This window comes from Sorex araneus, chromosome X (genome assembly GCF_027595985.1).
Source record: "Sorex araneus isolate mSorAra2 chromosome X, mSorAra2.pri, whole genome shotgun sequence".
Lineage (NCBI taxonomy): Eukaryota > Metazoa > Chordata > Mammalia > Eulipotyphla > Soricidae > Sorex > Sorex araneus.
In genome coordinates this window covers 143,902,995-143,920,209 of record NC_073313.1, presented here as the reverse complement: position 1 = coordinate 143,920,209, position 17,215 = coordinate 143,902,995, and the positions used below count along the sequence as shown (strand labels likewise).

The window sequence follows — 17,215 nt, the reverse complement described above, 5'->3', positions numbered from 1 at the left end:
CACAACAGTACCTCAGAAAATCAAGTACCTTGGAATGAGCTTAACCAAAGAGGTGAAGGACCTATACAAGAAAAATTACAAAACACTACTTCAAGAAATAAAGGATGACACTAGGAAGTGGAGACACATCCCCTGCTCATGGATAGGGAGAATTAACATTATCAAAATGGCAATACTGCCCAAAGCACTATACAAATTTAATGCAGTCCCATAACATTTTTCAAAGAAATAGACAAAACACTCTGAAATTTATATGGAACAATAAACCCCCACAAATAGCTAAAGCAATCCTTGGAAAAAAGAAGATAGGTGGTGTCACCGTCCCCAACTTCAAACTCTACTACAAAGCAGTAGTAATTAAAACAGCATGGTATTGGTATAAAAACGGACCTGCAGACCAATGGAACAGAGTTGAATATCCTGTCACAGACTCCCAAATATATGGCCACTTAATCTTTGACAAAGGAGCAAGAAATGCAAAGTGGAACAAGGAAAGCCTCTTCAACAAGTGGTGCTGGGAAAACTGGATAGCTACCTGCAAAGAAATGAACTCTGACCTCTGTCTAATGCCAGGCACAAAAGTCAGATCCAAGTGTATTAAAGACCTCAATATCAGACATGAATCTATAAGGTTAATAGAAGAAAATGTAGGCAGAACTCTCCATAACATTGAAGCTAAATGTATCTTTAAGGACGAAACAGCACTGACTATGCAAGTGGAAGTAAAAACAAACAAATGGGACTACATCAAACTTAGAGTTTTTTTTAAATTATCATTTTGCATCATATAAGTAGCCTTTACTTCTTCACTAGCATCTGTGAAGAATGTAACTGCTGATTCAATAGGTTCAGCTTTTATAATGCTAGGCCAAATACAATTAGTAAATTTAAGAAATTGAAACATCTTTTGCTTTGGAAAGGCTGTTATGAATTTTGCCCAAACCATCAGTGCAGGAAATTTGCTAATCCTCATCAAGTTCCCACAGTGCTTGGATTATTTCATTGGTCAATGACATAATTTCAGCAGATCACTCCCTATTAATTGTGTAGTTCTTTTTCTTCAAGAATTATATGAAACATTTAATACACATAAGTAGCCAAATTTTAAGTAGGTTTATTATGTTAAAAAAACTCCATTCCACAATATTAGTTCCTTGTACCAGAATCCCAGTGGGAGAATGTGAAGTGCACAACACTATCAGATTTAAATTTGCAACACTATCAGATTTAAATTTTCTAAAGAATCAATTCTATCTAGGTGAGCCTTATTTACTATTTCCTCAATTAATTCCAATTCACATTCATCTGCAGGGCTAAGTTTCCTCGGGCTCTTAAGAGAAGAATCACCTTCCAATGCATGGAACAAGTTTTGTAAGGCATAGGTCAGAATGCCTAGAGAAGGCCATAGCCAATTTATATTTCCCAATAGTTTCTGAAAATCATTTAAGGTTTTTAACTCATCTCCCCGAATTTGGACCTTTTGAGGCGTAATTTTACTCTCCCATATTATTAGTTCTAAAAATTCCCAAGGAAACTGGCATTGAATTTTATCCTGTGCAATTTTTAAACCCATAACTCTAATTCATAAATTACAGTTTCATAAACCTTCTGCATATGTTTTTGAGGTTTGCATCAGTGATTAGAATTTCATCCATATAATGGATAATTTTAATCTCAGGGTACTGTGTCCTTATTACATCCAATGGTTGAATTAACAAAACATTGGCACATTGTCAGTCTGTTCATTATACCTTGTGGCAAAACAATCCACTAATATCTTTTAGTAGGATGCTCATTTGAAGGAGGCACAGTAAAAGCAAATTTCTTTCTATCCTCTTCCCTTAAAGGGATGTTATAGAAACAATATTTTAAATCAATTATAATAATATTTCACTGCTTTAGAATGATAGCCAAATTAGGCAGGCCTGGCTGTAAAGGACCCATGGATTCCATACAGTCATTGACTTTTCATACAATCAATGACTTTTCTTAAATCAGTTAACATTCTCCATTTACCAATCTTTTTAATAACAAATATCGGTGAATTCCAAGGACTAGAGCTAGTCATGATATGTCCCAAATCAAGCTGCTCTGTAACCAATTCTTGCAAAAGTTTTCTTTTATCAAGGCCACTGCTAGACCCAAACAGGCTGAACCTGTTTCCAGACTGTTGGGTATCTAGGAGCACTTTAATGAGTCCAACACTAAAATAATTCTGCAGATATAATTTAGAGTTCTTAAGATTGCTAATCATTCTCATTTACAACGACTAAGTTGTACTCTGTAGTACTCTTTCAAAAGCATTACAGTAGTCCTATATATCTTCAAAAGGTTTATTACAATGCTCATAATCAAAGAAATTATGATATAGAATTCCAGACTGTAGAACACAGATAAAAGAGGGTTAAAATGCTCACAAGATTCATATATTTAATCCACCTCCACGTTCCTTCAATCTTTGCCCACTTCATCACCTCCAATGGGCTGCATTTCATGTTTATTTTATCAAATGACTTTAAACTCAATTTTTATTCTCTCCCCATTATACAGCGCAAATGTCATTTATGCAGTTTAGGCTTGTATTTTAAACAATCCTTGAAAAATTGCATAACGGAACGGGAGCAAAGTTTTAGAATGTTTATATCTATCTTATTATGAAAGCCAAATATTCCTTCCAAATTCTTGTTTTATTTCCTATTTCTTTCCATAATTCTTGAGATGAAACTCTTCTGCCAGAATACTTTTAAATTTTAATTCTCTTTTACCACAAATGCTTATTTTTTTTTGCTTTTTTGGGGAGTGTCACACCCAGCTATGCACAAGGGTTAACTCCTGGCTCTGCACTCAGAAATAAATCCTGGCGGTGCTCAGGGGACCATGTGGGATGCTGGGAATCGAACCTGGGTCGGCCACATGCAAGGCAAATTCTCTACACGCTGTGCTATTACTCCAGCCCCAAATGCTTATTTTGTTTTCTGGAAATACTCAATTTAAAAGGCATTCAAAACTTTGAACACTTTAGATATTAACTTCCTAACTTCAAAACTGAAATCAGAAGGCTGAGAAAGGGTAGGGGGACAAAAGAAAAAAAGGTGGGAGGAGACAACTTCCTCTCTTCCCCTGCAAGATCACTAAAACCTAAAAAGGGCTGTTCTCAGCCGCTTCAGGCTGTAAGGCTGATATCTGAGATTAATCCAATTTAACTCTTTGCTATTTAGCTCTAGAAATTTTAGAGCTTTTATTTTAACAAAAACCTCAGATCAAATAAAATACTGTAGAATAATTTTGCAACCAATTTTATAACCTAGAAACTTATGTTTTACCAAATCAGTAACTTTTAAACCTGTTTTATAGAGAACACAATTATTTCAACTCTCATTTTAACAATCCAATGCAATGCATATGCAAACAAACAAACAAAATGTACATATAGACATACCACCATAAGAACTTGGAACCAATTTTTACGAAGCATGAGGAAAATCTCTTTTGGCTTAATTGTTTTTATACCTTCTTATACCTTCTTATACTTTAGTTACTTCAAATCATGAGCTTTAAAAACGTGCTGAAAACTTTAACTGCCAATGTTTATGGCAACAAAAGAAAACCGTCTTGGTTTATTTTGATGGCTTCTATAGCTCCATTGTTTGTAAAACAGCCCAAATTCATCATTAAAATTGGCTAAGACTTCTATGACAAAGCCATAGATTCCCTGAATTCTTATTTGACTTTAGTTTCAGACTCTAGTCCACAGCTCTTCCTAGATTCTTAAGTTAAAAAGAATTTCAACTATTAATAACCATTAATGTTTCTCCAATAAGAGATTTTAGATCAAAAATTTCAATTTCTCTGTAGGCACCACATTCTGATTAGTAATCTTTGTTTAAATCTTTGCCTAACAAGTTCCAAAAACACCTAAACTTTTTGAATTGCTGGATGGTTTAAGGATTTTTACTTCTGATTATAACCTGACTCCAACATTTGAGTACTCAACACAGATAGACAGACAGAAAGACAACAAACATCACACGTACATGTGCACACATATATACTTGATCGATCTGACCCTTCAAGAATGGTAGGGAAAAAACTGATAGACTTAGAAAGGAAGGGCAGTCCCCAGGGTAAAATTCCCTGTCGGCCGATGGGATTGTTCCCCATTTCTCAGTCTAACTAGCCTGTCTCCTGCTTATTAAAATTGGGTCAAAAAGCGCTTTTGTTACTATAAAGCCAGCAATTATGACAGTTATTATAAACCGAAGTTGGAAAAATGTTGACCATTTTTTTGCTTTGACTTCAAAAAGTTCTTAATTACCTTAAATCATAAAATCTTCACACCAGACCTGGACACTAACATTTTCACACTACAAACACGCTTTCAGATACATACACATAAAAAGTCTTTGGCACTCACTAAAGTTTTAAATAGCAGCATAAGGAAACACCACAACTAATTTTATCTCTGCACTGTTTCACAAAAGCTCTTGTTTTTACCTAGACCGGTTAAAAACTAGGAGTTCAGTTAACTCCTGCCAGGCCAAGATGTCCTACCAAACAGTACCCCATTTCTGGGGTGTCCCGGGGACAGTGGGGACGTCTCCCACACTCCCCGACCAGCTACTCTCTAGTGGGCTGTGCATTTTGCATTCACACTCACCATCCACTCAGGGAACAAAGGACCAGGCTCACTCTGAGGAGCCTCTTCCGACTCCGAGTCGGACTGGACAGGAATCAGGGCCGTGGTGATTACACCGTAGACGTCCAATTCCTCTGCAGGGATCAAGTCCCCTTTCTGATGGGCACGAGACATTTCTTTTCCTCCTCTTTTCCACAGTTCTAAATTAAACTGATCTCTATTTCTGGGCTCAAACCAATAACAATACTTATTTACCCTCTCAAGGAGGCGTCGCACTACTTGTTCCTTCAAAGGCAGACCAGCTGCTTTTGTCAGAATTAAAGATATAAAAATAAACCTCCTCTGTGACGTTATGGAACTGCCCATTGCCCATCACCCTTTTTTTCTCCAATCTCCGAGAGGCTATGCAAGCTCGGTGCAACGTTTTCCCTCTCAGTTTCTTCTGTACCGGTCCTTACCTTCGGGCCTACACGTTGGGCGCCAGATGTTTCATGAACATTCTTGCGGTCGGAGGCGCTGAGACAAGGAACGTGGAAGAAATGTATTTCATGGAGGGTCTAGGTTCTCTCTGACTCTTAGACAAAGGTAGAGAGCCCCATAATCTCCTTTTATTGATCATGGAAACTCTTAAGGGTGCAATACAGTTACCAAAGGAGTTACAGGAAGATCATGCAAAGTTCTTCTGCATACGGGAAAATAAACAATGTAGGATCTGCATACTGACAACAAACAGGCTTAGTACCTAGGATCTGCATACTGACAACAGGCTTAAGCAGAAGCGGGGATCTGTGAGAAAAGACTGACAATTGTTATAATTTAGGCAATTATTTACTAAGGCAGCCAAAAGAATATGTTCAACCTCATCCAAACTCCTGGGCTCATCCTGGTAGCATAGTCCAGCCCCAACAGGAGGTGAATATAAACTATAAGAATTTTGAAAATTTACTGTTTGTTTAACTGACAAATAAATGCACATTTGACAGAGCAATAAAAAGATCAGACCAGATTTCTTTGTATTAGAACTATATTGAGAATAGATATAAAATAAATATGGGGACAAAAAATAATAGAATACCTTCCAATTGTGAATAGCTAATGGAAAACAGAAAGCATAGTAAAATGAATAAAATAAATATATTTTGAGTGATCTTGAGGAGTTATTTGCAGAGATAACTTCTTGACTGAGATAACAAAGAGGGGAAATAAACCATGCAAACAACAGAAAATGGGTAGCATATGTTCCATTTATAGAACAGTGTTGCTAAATAACAAATCTTCTCTGAGTTATAGATCAATTGATGATGACATTGTAGGCTATGATAGGGGTTAGGGTTTCATTTTTAGGACATGAGTTAATTTTAAGTAGGGAATTGATATAATCTGGCAGATAAACAAGGTAGATATGGGACTAGTCTGGGAATGAATTGATGTGGTCTTGGAAATGGGTTACAGTAGAGATGAAAGAACAGTGAAGGAATTAAGTATTGATTTATAGTATATTTGACAGTGTGTGCTGAAGTATGGGGTGAGGGAAAGGGGAAACCTAGGATTACACTCAGTCTTTTTATGTTAGTAAATGTGTTACATATTAATACAATTCAATGAGATAGGGAAGTCTAGGGAGAAAGCAGTTTGAGGGGAAAATCCAAAGTTCTCTTCTGAACATAATGGTTTTTTTTTGTTTGGGGGCCACACCTGGCTGTGGTCAGGACTTACTCCTAGCTCTGCCATCAAGAGTCACTCCTGACAAGCTTGGGGGACAATATGAGATGCCAGAGATCGAACCTGTTTGGCTGCATGGAGGACAAAAACCCTACCCAATATACTACTGCCCTGGTCTCTGAACATAATACTTTTAAGATGCTATGAGATATTCAAGTGAAAATGTGAAATGGGGTATCTGAAATCTCTCTTTTTAAGAACTGCTTTGTTGCCTCTGTCTCCCTTCACCATGCCTCACTGCACGCTCTCTAACTCTGCCCCTGACTTCAGCTAATCAGTCCACCCAAGCCCCGCCTCCTGGAATGAGATAGCTCTCTCAGACCGGACATCCCAGGGTCTCAAGAGGTTACTGGGGGAGTGGCCCGTATCCCAAGAGGCGTGGTCTCAAAAGGGGCGTGGCCACTCACGGGAGCGCTAACGTTGAGGCTGCAATTAACATTTTCTGCTTTAGCATAATATGTACAGTCTGTTTCTTTGAAAACCACCCTGGCCATTTCAATCACTCTAAGTCAAATAGCACATTAGCTTATTCTAACTTCACAAAACAATCAGTGAACAATAGAAGCTGCACAAAACCTTAGTAAAGAGAACATAGCATTAAGCCTTCACTAGAGGCCCCACATAAATCAGGAAGAGCACCTGAGAGTAAGAACTCTAGAATAGGAACAAGGTTACCATCATCAATTTAGCACATCCAGAGCCCCCACACATGCAGCAAGAAAGAATAGGGATAGACAACTAGAATGTTGAAACTCTATACTTCAATAAAAATATGAAGAGACAGTGAAAATCCCCTCCACGAAGAGAGGATGAAGTAATGATTCCAGAAACCTCAACAGGGGCTACTCACATATACGACCTTTCCGATAAAGAATTCAGAGAGCAAATCTTGAGGAGAGTCGACCTACTCCAAGCAACCATGGAACAGACATCCAATAAATTAAGGCAGGATATAAATGAAGCATTGGAACGGTCCACCAAGAAAATGCAGGAAGAATTGAGAGCAGAAATTTCAAAGCTACAAACAGAAGTCACACAAATAAAGGAATCGGTAGATGAATTGAAAACCTCAGGAGGAGCCCTCGACAGTAGAATGGCTACAGCCGAAGACAGAATCAGTGAACTTGAAGATGAGCTGCACAAAACTTACAGACAGCAACAAATAATGGCAAAAGATCTCAAAATGGATCTAGAGTGAATCAGAGTCCTAGGGGATGACGTCAAGAGGAACAACATAATAATCATTGGGGTACCAGAAGCACAGGGAACTATTCGCAATGAAAAAAACACAGTGGAAAAACATCATTGTTAAGAAATTCCCAGAGCTGGAGAAGGTAGGCATCCAGATCCAAGGAGCCTGAAGAGTACCAGCAAAAAGAGACCCGAATAAAAAGACTCCAAGGCATATCATAGTCAGAATGACGGATGCTGTGGATAGAAACGCAATACTGCAAGTAGCAAGGTCAAAGAAGGAAATCACATACAAAGAATCACCCCTCAGATTTATAGCAGACCTATCAGGGGAACCCCTCCAAGCCTGAAGACAATGGTGGGACATAGTGAAAAAACTCAACGAAATGAACACCTCACAAAAAATAATTTATCCGGCTAAACTTTCACTAAAATTTGAAGGAACCATACACTATTTCTTGGATAAACAACAGCTCAGGAACTTCATAGACTCAAAACCAAACTTAAAAGAAGTACTAAAGGGGCTATTGTAAGACAAGGAAGTACCCCACTAGAACAACAAACCCCACAGAAAGATGACACAAAACCCCATGACAATAATCTTCCTCAATGTCAATGGCCTAAATGCACCTATTAAAAGACACAGAGTGGCAAAATGGATCCGGAAACTGAACCCAACATTCTGCTGCCTGCAAGAAACACACCTGAACAGTCAGAGCAAACACAAACTCAAAGTCAAAGGATGGAGAACAAGCCTGCAGGCAAACAACTCCCTTAAAAAAAGCTGGGGTGACCATACTTGTATCCGACATCATAGATTTCAGGTTGAAAAAGATTAGAAGGGACAGTGAAGGTCATTTTTCATTTATCAAGGGATATGTACAACAGGAAGAAATCACACTCTTAAACATATATGCACCTAATGAACGACCGGCTAAATAATTAAAACAACTCCTTTAACGAGGACATCACTAGCAGCACAATAGTAGTCAGAGACATCAACACTACCTTATCACCTCTGGATAGATCAACAAGAACAAAACTCAGCAAGGAAACACTGATGCTGAAAGAAGAAATTGAAGAGAGGCGCCCAATAGACTGATACAGTGCTTCACACCCCAAAAAGAAAGAATACACATTCTTTTCCAGTGCACATGGAACATTTTCCAAAATAGATGGTGTACTGGGCCACAAAATATACCTACCTCAATAGAATTGGAAAAAACGAAATTGTATCAACAATCTTTTCAGCCACAATGCGCTAAAGATAGAAGCTAATCACACACAGACACGGAGAACCTAATCAAACACCTGGAAATTAAGCAACTCATTGTTTAACAATGAGTGGGTCAGGAAGGAAATCAAGGAAGAAATAAAAAGATACCTAGAAACAAATGAGAATGAATACACGAGCTACCAAAACCTATGGGACACAGCTAAAGCCTTGTTAAACGGAAAATTTATAGCTCTGCAAGCATTCCTCAGGAAGGAGGAAAGGGCCTACATAGATAGCTTGACTTCACAGCTCAAGATCTTAGAAAAGGACCAGCAAAAGGAACCCAAACCAGACCAAAGGAAAGAAATAATAAAAATTAGAGCAGAAATTAACGACATGGACACTCAGAAAACTATCTGAAAGGTCAATGAAACCAAGAGTTAGTTCTTTGAGAAAATAAACAAGATTGATAAACCACTAGCAAGACTCACAAAGAAAGAGAGAGAACCCTAATAAACCAAATCAGAAATGAATAGGGGGACATCACAACAGAAACCAATGAGATTCAAAGGTCATCAGAGACTACATTGAAGGTCTGTATGACACGAAACAAGAGAACCTAAAAGAAATGGATGAATTCCTTGATTCCTACAATCTCCGAAGACTGAACCAAGAAGATGTGGAATACCTGAATAGACACATTAATATCAAGGAAATTGAAACTGTAATCAAAAGTCTTCCCAAAAACAAAAGCCTAGGTCCAGACGAATTCACTGGAGAATTCTTTCAAACATTCAAAGAAGACCTGTTGCCAGTTTTCCTCAAGCTCTTCCAGGAAACTGAAAAAACAAGAAAAACTGAAAAAACCTCCCAAACAGTTTCTATATAACAGTTTGGGTATTAAAGAGGCACATATCTCTTTAATACCCAAAACAAACAAAGCCACCACTAACAAGAAAACTATAGACCAATATTTCTGATAAATACCGATGTGAAGATCCTCAACAAAATATTCGCAAATAGAATCCAACAACTCATCAAAAATATCATACACCATGTCCAAGTGGGATTCATCCCGGGGATGCAAAGATGGTTTAACATTCGGAAATCAATCAACATAACCCATCCTATCAACAAAAGTAAAGATAAAAACCATCTTATCATATCAATAGATGCAGAGAAAGCATTTGACAAGATCAAACATCAGTTCATGATGAAAACTCTCACCAAAATGGGTTTTGGAGGAACTTTCCTCAAGATAGTCAAAGCCTTTTACCACAAACCTATGGCAAGCTTTATCCTCAATAGGGAAAAACTAAGGGCCTTTCCTCTAAGATCAGGGACAAGACAAGAATGCCCACTCTCACCACTTCTGTTCAATATAGTACGGGAGTTGCTTGAAATAGCGGTTAGGCAAGAAAAAGATATTAAGGACATCCAGATAGGAAAGGAAGAAATCAAACTCTCACTATTTGCAGAGGATATGATATTATATCTAGAGAATACTAAAGCCTATACCAAGGAACTCTTAGAAACAATAGACTTGTACAGTAAAGTTGCAGGCTATAAAATCAATAGCCAGGCACAGCTGCTTTGCTGCTGAACGAGCAGGATCCAGAGCCAGCCATATGACTTGGGGTTCGAGCGAGTGCTTGCAGCCATGTCTCCAGACTGTGAACTAAGCTTTTGCTCCATGCTGCCCCGGGAAGGGGAATGATTCAATTTCCAACTTACATCTACCTGGAATTAATTACTAAAATACAGAAATCCTAAAACCGCACAGCCACAAGGGCCGCACGACTCTATATTTCTTCATTCTCACCAGTGGAAAACTAATTATCAAATATTTCCCTGTCAATAGGGTCGTATTCTTGGGGGATAAATTCCAACAAGAATAGTGAGTTCTGGGCTGGAGAGATAGCACAGCGGGTAGGGCGTTTGCCTTGCACTCGGCCGACCCGGGTTCAAATCCCAGCGTCCCATATGGTCCCCTGAGCACAGCCAGGGGTAATTCCTGAGTGCAGAGACAGGAGTAACCCCTGTGCATCACCAGGTGTGACCCAAAAAGAAAAAAAAATAGTGAGTTCTATGTTGAAACTCCAACAACAATAGTGAGTTTTGTGTTGAAATATGGAATGCAATCAAGGTAAAGAGAAAAAGAAGTGAAATTTTTCAGCTATGCAGGGGAGGTGGTTGGGGGGGTGGTGCATGGGATGTATAACCTTTTTTTTTCTTGTTGGTGGTCGAATATGGGAATTGGTGAAAGGACGAGTGTTTGAGCATTGTATAACTGAGACAAAAGCCTGAGAACTTTGTAACTTTCCACATGGTAATTCAATAAAATAAATTTTAAAAAATAAAATAAAAAAATAAAATCAATACCCAAAAATCCATGGCCTTCCTATATGCAAACAATGAGACAGAGGAAAGGAATATGAAAAAAGTAATCCCATTCACAATCGTGCCCCAGAAAATCAAGTACCTCGGAATCACCTTAACTAAAGAAGTAAAGGACCTCTACAAAGAAAACTATAAAACACTACTTCATGAAATAAAAGAGGACATGAGGAAATGGAAACATATTCCTTGCTCATGGATAGGGAGAATCAACATTATCAAAATGGCAATACTCCCCAAAGCATTATACAGATTCAACGCGATCCCTATAGGGTCCCCATGACATTCGTGAAAGAAATAGAGCAAGAAATCCTGAAATTCATATGGAACAACAAACGCCCATGGATAGCTAAAACAATTCTTGGGAAAAAGACGACGATCACCCTCCCCAACCTTACACTTTACTACAAAGTGGTAACAATTAAAACAGCACGGTACTAGAACAAAGGCAGAGCTGCAGACCATTGGAACAGGGTTGTATAACCCTACACACAACCCCAAATATATGATCATCTAATCTTTGACAAGGGAGCAAGAAATGTGAAGTGGAGCAAGGAAAGCCTCTTCAACAAATGGTGCTGGCATAACTGAACAACCACATGCAAAAGAATGGGCTTAGATCTCGACCTGACACCATGTACAAAAATCAGATCAAAATTGATTAAATACATCAACATCAGACCACAATCCATAAGGTACATTGAAGACAAGGTCAGCAAAACCCTCCACGATATTGAAGCTAAAGATATCTTCAAAGATGACACGCAACTGACCAAGTGGAAAAAGAGATAAACAAATGGGACTATATTAAACTAAGAAGTTTCTGCACTGCAAAAGATATAGCGACCAGAATACAAAAACAATCTTCAGAATGATAAAGGATATTCACCCAATACCCATCCAATAAGGGGTATATAAATCATTGGTTGAACTCTACAAGAAGAAAACATCCAACCCCATCAGAAAATGGTGGAAAGAAATGAACAGAATCTTTTGCAAGGAAGAGATACGAATGGCCAAAAGGCACATGAAAAAAATGCTCTTCATCACTAATCATCAGGGAGATGCAGATCAAAACAACCATGATATACCACCTCACACCGCAGAGAATGGCACACATCCAAAAGAACAAAAACAACAGCTGTTGTAGAGGATGTGGGGAAAAATTGACCCTTCTACACTGCTGGTGGGAATGCCGTCTGGTTCAGCCCCTTTGGAAAACTATATGGACATTCCTCAAAAAATTTGAAATTGAGCTCCCATTTGATCCAGCAATATCACTTCTGGGGATATATCCCGGAGAAGCAAAAAAGTATAGTTGAAATGACATCTGCACTTATATGTTCATCGCAGCACTGTTTACAATTGCCAGAATCTGGAAAAAAACCCGAATGCCTGAGAACAGATGACTGACTAAAGAAACTTTGGTACATCTACATAATGGAATACTATGCAGCTGTTAGAAAAGATGAAATCATGAACTTTGCATACAAGTGAATCAACATGGAAAGTATCATGCTAAGTGAAATGAGTCAGAAAGAGAGGGATAGACATAGAAAGATTGCACTCATCTGTGGAATATAAAATAACAGAGTAGGAGACTAACACCGAAGAAAAGTAGTATATAATACTAGGATGTTGGCTCCATGGCTTGGAAGGTGGTCTCACATGCTGTGGGAAAGGCAGCCCAGATAGAGAAGGGTAAAGTAAAATGTGATTGGAGAGCCCGCGCAGGAAGGGAGATACGTGCTGTAAGTAGACTAGAGACTGAACACGATGGCCACTATTGCAAACCACAAAACCCAAAAGGAGAGAGAGAACAAAATGGAATGCCCTGCCACAGAGGCGCGGTTGGGTGGGGGGATGGGATTGGGGAGTGGAAGAGATACTGGATTCATTGTTGGTGGAGAATGGACACTAGTGGAGGGATGGGCTCACGAACACTGTATGAGGGAAACACAAGCACGAAAATGTGTAAATCTGTAACTGTACCCTCACGGTGACTCACTAATTAAAAAATAAAAATTAAAAAAGAACCGCATTGGTTTTTTTTGCACACATTAAAAAATTCAGAGCGGGGCCGGAGTGATAGCACAGCGGGTAGGGCGTTTGCCTTGCACGCGGCCGACCCGGGTTCGATCCCCGGCATCCCATATGGTCCCCCAAGCACCGCCAGGAGTAATTCCTGAGTGCAAAGCCAGGAGTAACCCCTGAGTATCGCTGGGTGTGACCCAAAAAGCAAAAAAAAAAGAAACCAAAAAAAAAATTCAGAGCAAAACAAAAGCAATATGCAATACTCACACCTGTTGCCAAATAAGTGATGGGATGTAGCTTGACACCCTTCCCCTATCATGCCTTAGAAATATAAGACAGGAGTGAGAAAAAAGTAGACAGGGCCAATGGGGACTTCTACAGAAAGATATGGAGACACTACAAAGGTTTATCTGCAGGTCTACTTCTTCAATGTGAGATACACACTTATCACCTCAATAGGGTGATATTTCATAAGTTTGCGTCAGAAAGAGCATCACTGGGATCCTCAGCCATACTTCATTTTCATCAATGCCAAAACATAGTGTGCTCATGGATAGATACAATTGAAGTGAGCCTGGAGATAAGTGAGAAGCCAGAGGAGAGCAGTGATATGTCAAACATCAGGACATCTAAGTCCTTGACAGATTTGTCATTCTTTTGGGGGCATGGGGTGGGGAACAGCCAGCTGTGCTAAATGGTTATTTACTCCTGGATCTTGCTCTCTCCTGAGCACAGTGCTCAGGTATCAATGCCAGTTGTGCTTGGGAGAGTGTATGCTGTGCCAGGGTTAAAACCTGGATAGACAGTGCACAAGGCAAGCACCTTATCTGTTGTATCAAATCTCTGGTTCCAGCATTGTCATTCCTACCTGCCTCTGCCTTTTGCCAGTGTCTCCACATTGTGCTTATTGGGGTTAATCTCCAGGTGCTCTTTGGCCATAATTGCAGAGTTGTCCTGAAGGATCTAAGTTTTCATAATCTGCATCATGCTGGCTGTCCAGTCATAGCTGCTAGTCTCAGTGCAGAAGGGGAAATTCATGAGCCTATTAGATATTGTCATTGTCTCAGCCTCTTTAACCAAGATTTCCTCAATGAGTTATTACAGGTTCTCAAACTTAGCACTGTTTTCTCCATTTTATTCTTCTTCTCTTCCTCCTCCAACAAACCCCAGCCCTCCCTTGGTAACTGATACCAGGCTCTTCCCAACACACTTACTATGCTGCTGCACACAGTAGTCATCAAGAGAGTATGTTACATATACTAACGTGAAGCACTCCTTCTACCACAAAAGCTTGAGTTTGCAACATGCTTTTTGTTCTCACCAGTGATGTGATAAATGGAATTCTGTATCTCCTTTATTTGAGAGACCTATACTGAGGGAGAATTCATCTCATTTCCAGACTTAGAAATGTGATAGATGCAGAATCTCCTGACCCTGCGCCAGGCTGTTTTCACCAGGGCACCTCAGAGGGCAGGCAGGTTGAGTATCCCTCCTTGCCTCAAGCACAACCCAGGCAGACAAAAACCTCCAGAACCCAGCCACAGCCATGCTCAAGGCCACTCTCCACGTGCTCAGATGAGCCTCACCCATGAGGGAGTCAAAGGTATGAGGGACCGTCACTGAAATCTCCAGGTCTGCTCCGATCGAGACTGGGCCTCCTCCACCTAGCTCCCTAGTTTTCCAGTAGCTTGGCAGTCACACCCACAAAATGCCCACAGTGCCATATAATCTCATCAATGGCCCAGATCCAGAGACTATAAAATAAAACTCCCAGAAGAGAGTGATGCAGTATTTCCTTAAGCTTTTCTTATACTCTAGCTCACTGATGTACCTAAAGTAGCACACATTTGTTTGGTTTTAACATACTTGCTTGTCTTCTCTTATATATAGGATTAAATGGCTCCAGAATGAAATGCAACAAACTTCACACACTTCCCTCTTATTGTGATAGGAAGATGTTTGCTGATGGGGTGGGTGTTTTGATGTTATCTGTAATGAACTATTGTGAACTACTTTATGAATATAAAATGTATGAAATCTTAAAAGAAATTAAAGAGAAAGAAATAATAGGAATAGATAAACAAACAAAAACAAATGTGATAGCATAGTAGCTCAGCTCCAGTTACTGGAGTCTTCTGGATTAAAAACTTTAGTTTTTTTAAAAAATACTTTATGATACTCATTTCTTTTAGTTCTCCTTGTATTCTGTCAGCTCATAGAAAATCTCAAGACATTTTTTATATTTTGTACTTCAAGAACTTGCTTGGGGCCGGAGCGATAGCACAGTGGGTAGGGAGTTTGCCTTGCACGCGGCCGACCCGGGTTCGATCCCTGGCATCCCATATGGTCCCCCAAGCACCGCCAGGAGTAATTCCTGAGTGCAGAGCCAGGAGTAACCCCTGAGCATCGCTGGGTGTGACCCAAAAAGCGAAAAAAAAAAAGAAAAAAAGAAAAGAACTTGCTTGCTGGAGCATTTATCAGGGGGAACACCAGGGGGCAGATCTTCAGAGTCAACTATGCCACAGATAAAGTTTATATACTCTGATATAAGTTCATCATAGCTGTCCAGGATGAACACATGGTGAACATAGTGTTTGATGTTATTTTTTTATTCTTGTTCTCAGAGAGGTTAAAGAGATCCTGGAAGCAAATGATGAACAATTCCCTGAATTCTACCTGACCATCTAAAGCAATATTACTAACTGCCATGTAGTCTTCCCAATCATTGGTTAGACTTTCATAAAACTCTCCATATTCTTTGTGGGTAATATCAGAGCTTCTTGTCCAAATTGGCTAGTTGTGTTTAGTTCCCCCAATCAATATATGTCTCCTTAATCTAATTGGTTTTATTTTTCTTATACTTGCCATTTTATTGTCTTCCTCATCTGAGCCTAGATCTTCAGTTGTGGGCTTCTCTCCATCTTTATTGTCCTCTTCTTTTTCATTTTTCTTCTTCTGCATTATCATTACTGATTTCTTTCTCTCATTCCTTTCCCAAATAAAGGATTATGGAAAATGTGAGTGTTTCTTCACCATTTCTTTGATTCTCCTTTCCACTAAGATTTATATCTGGTCTTCTTTAAGGTGGAGGAAATTTGGCAAACCAGCCAATAAGCTAAATGTGGTTTGCATTTACTGTGACAAAATACCAAGCAGAATATATTTTGAGCATAGTGCTTATCATCACAATACTTTCTCTGCCACCAAATAAGCAGAATAAAAACCAACATCAAACTTCTCAATCACTGAGAAATCTGTCCCAAACTTAAGAGTCTTCATAAATGCTTTAGTGCCAGATTTAATAATGATTACCAAACTATTTATGAGACTAGGATTGATCATGCCAATGCCTGTGTGCACCAAACTCAAGATACATTACTTGTAGGTTAGGGATGAAGTCAACTGTCAACTATTTATCACTGTCTAAGTTGGAAAGTTTCATCAGGACACTCTGTGAATTTTGTACAAAGTATTAAATGAATTATTGATTTATTTTAAAGGGAATATTTTCTTGTTAAAATAAAGGGCATTAATTATTAGTCACAAATTTTGGGTAATTTTTGCAAGTCTCCACGATCTCCTCTTCATGGTGTTTATCCTCTGACAACTTTAAGGAGAAGTTGCCAATACTAGAGACCAGGGTGGGTACAAACTGCGGCCAGATCATGTACTTCAAAAGGCTGTAGGGATACAATCCAAGATATTAAGACTTCTGTTGGGGACTGGCTTCGGCAGCCCCTCCCCAGACCTCTGTAAAGAGGACAGGCAGGGAGAACTTGGCCTAAGGGAGAATCGTGCCCTCTTGGCTAACCCCGTTAGCGGGGCTGAAGAGAAGGCTGTGCCTGATCGCCTTGGCTGGGCCAGAAACCACATTCTCATTCCGTCCTGTTTTGCTAGATTCCTGCCCTGTTTTGCTAGAGAGAACAAAGTACTGCTCATGTTAGCACCTGCATAATAGAACAGCAAACAGAATAGCTTTATCAATCTGTAACTTTTGACTGCTTCATGAATTGTTTACT

At 39.3% G+C, this 17,215-nt stretch overlaps 1 pseudogene; it reads right to left on the bottom strand.

Annotated features, from left to right (window-relative positions):
* Positions 1 to 16,784, bottom strand: part of LOC129399789 (heat shock protein HSP 90-beta-like) — a 29,808-nt pseudogene extending 13,024 nt beyond the window's left edge.
* Between the last annotated feature and the right edge of the window lie 431 nt (positions 16,785 to 17,215).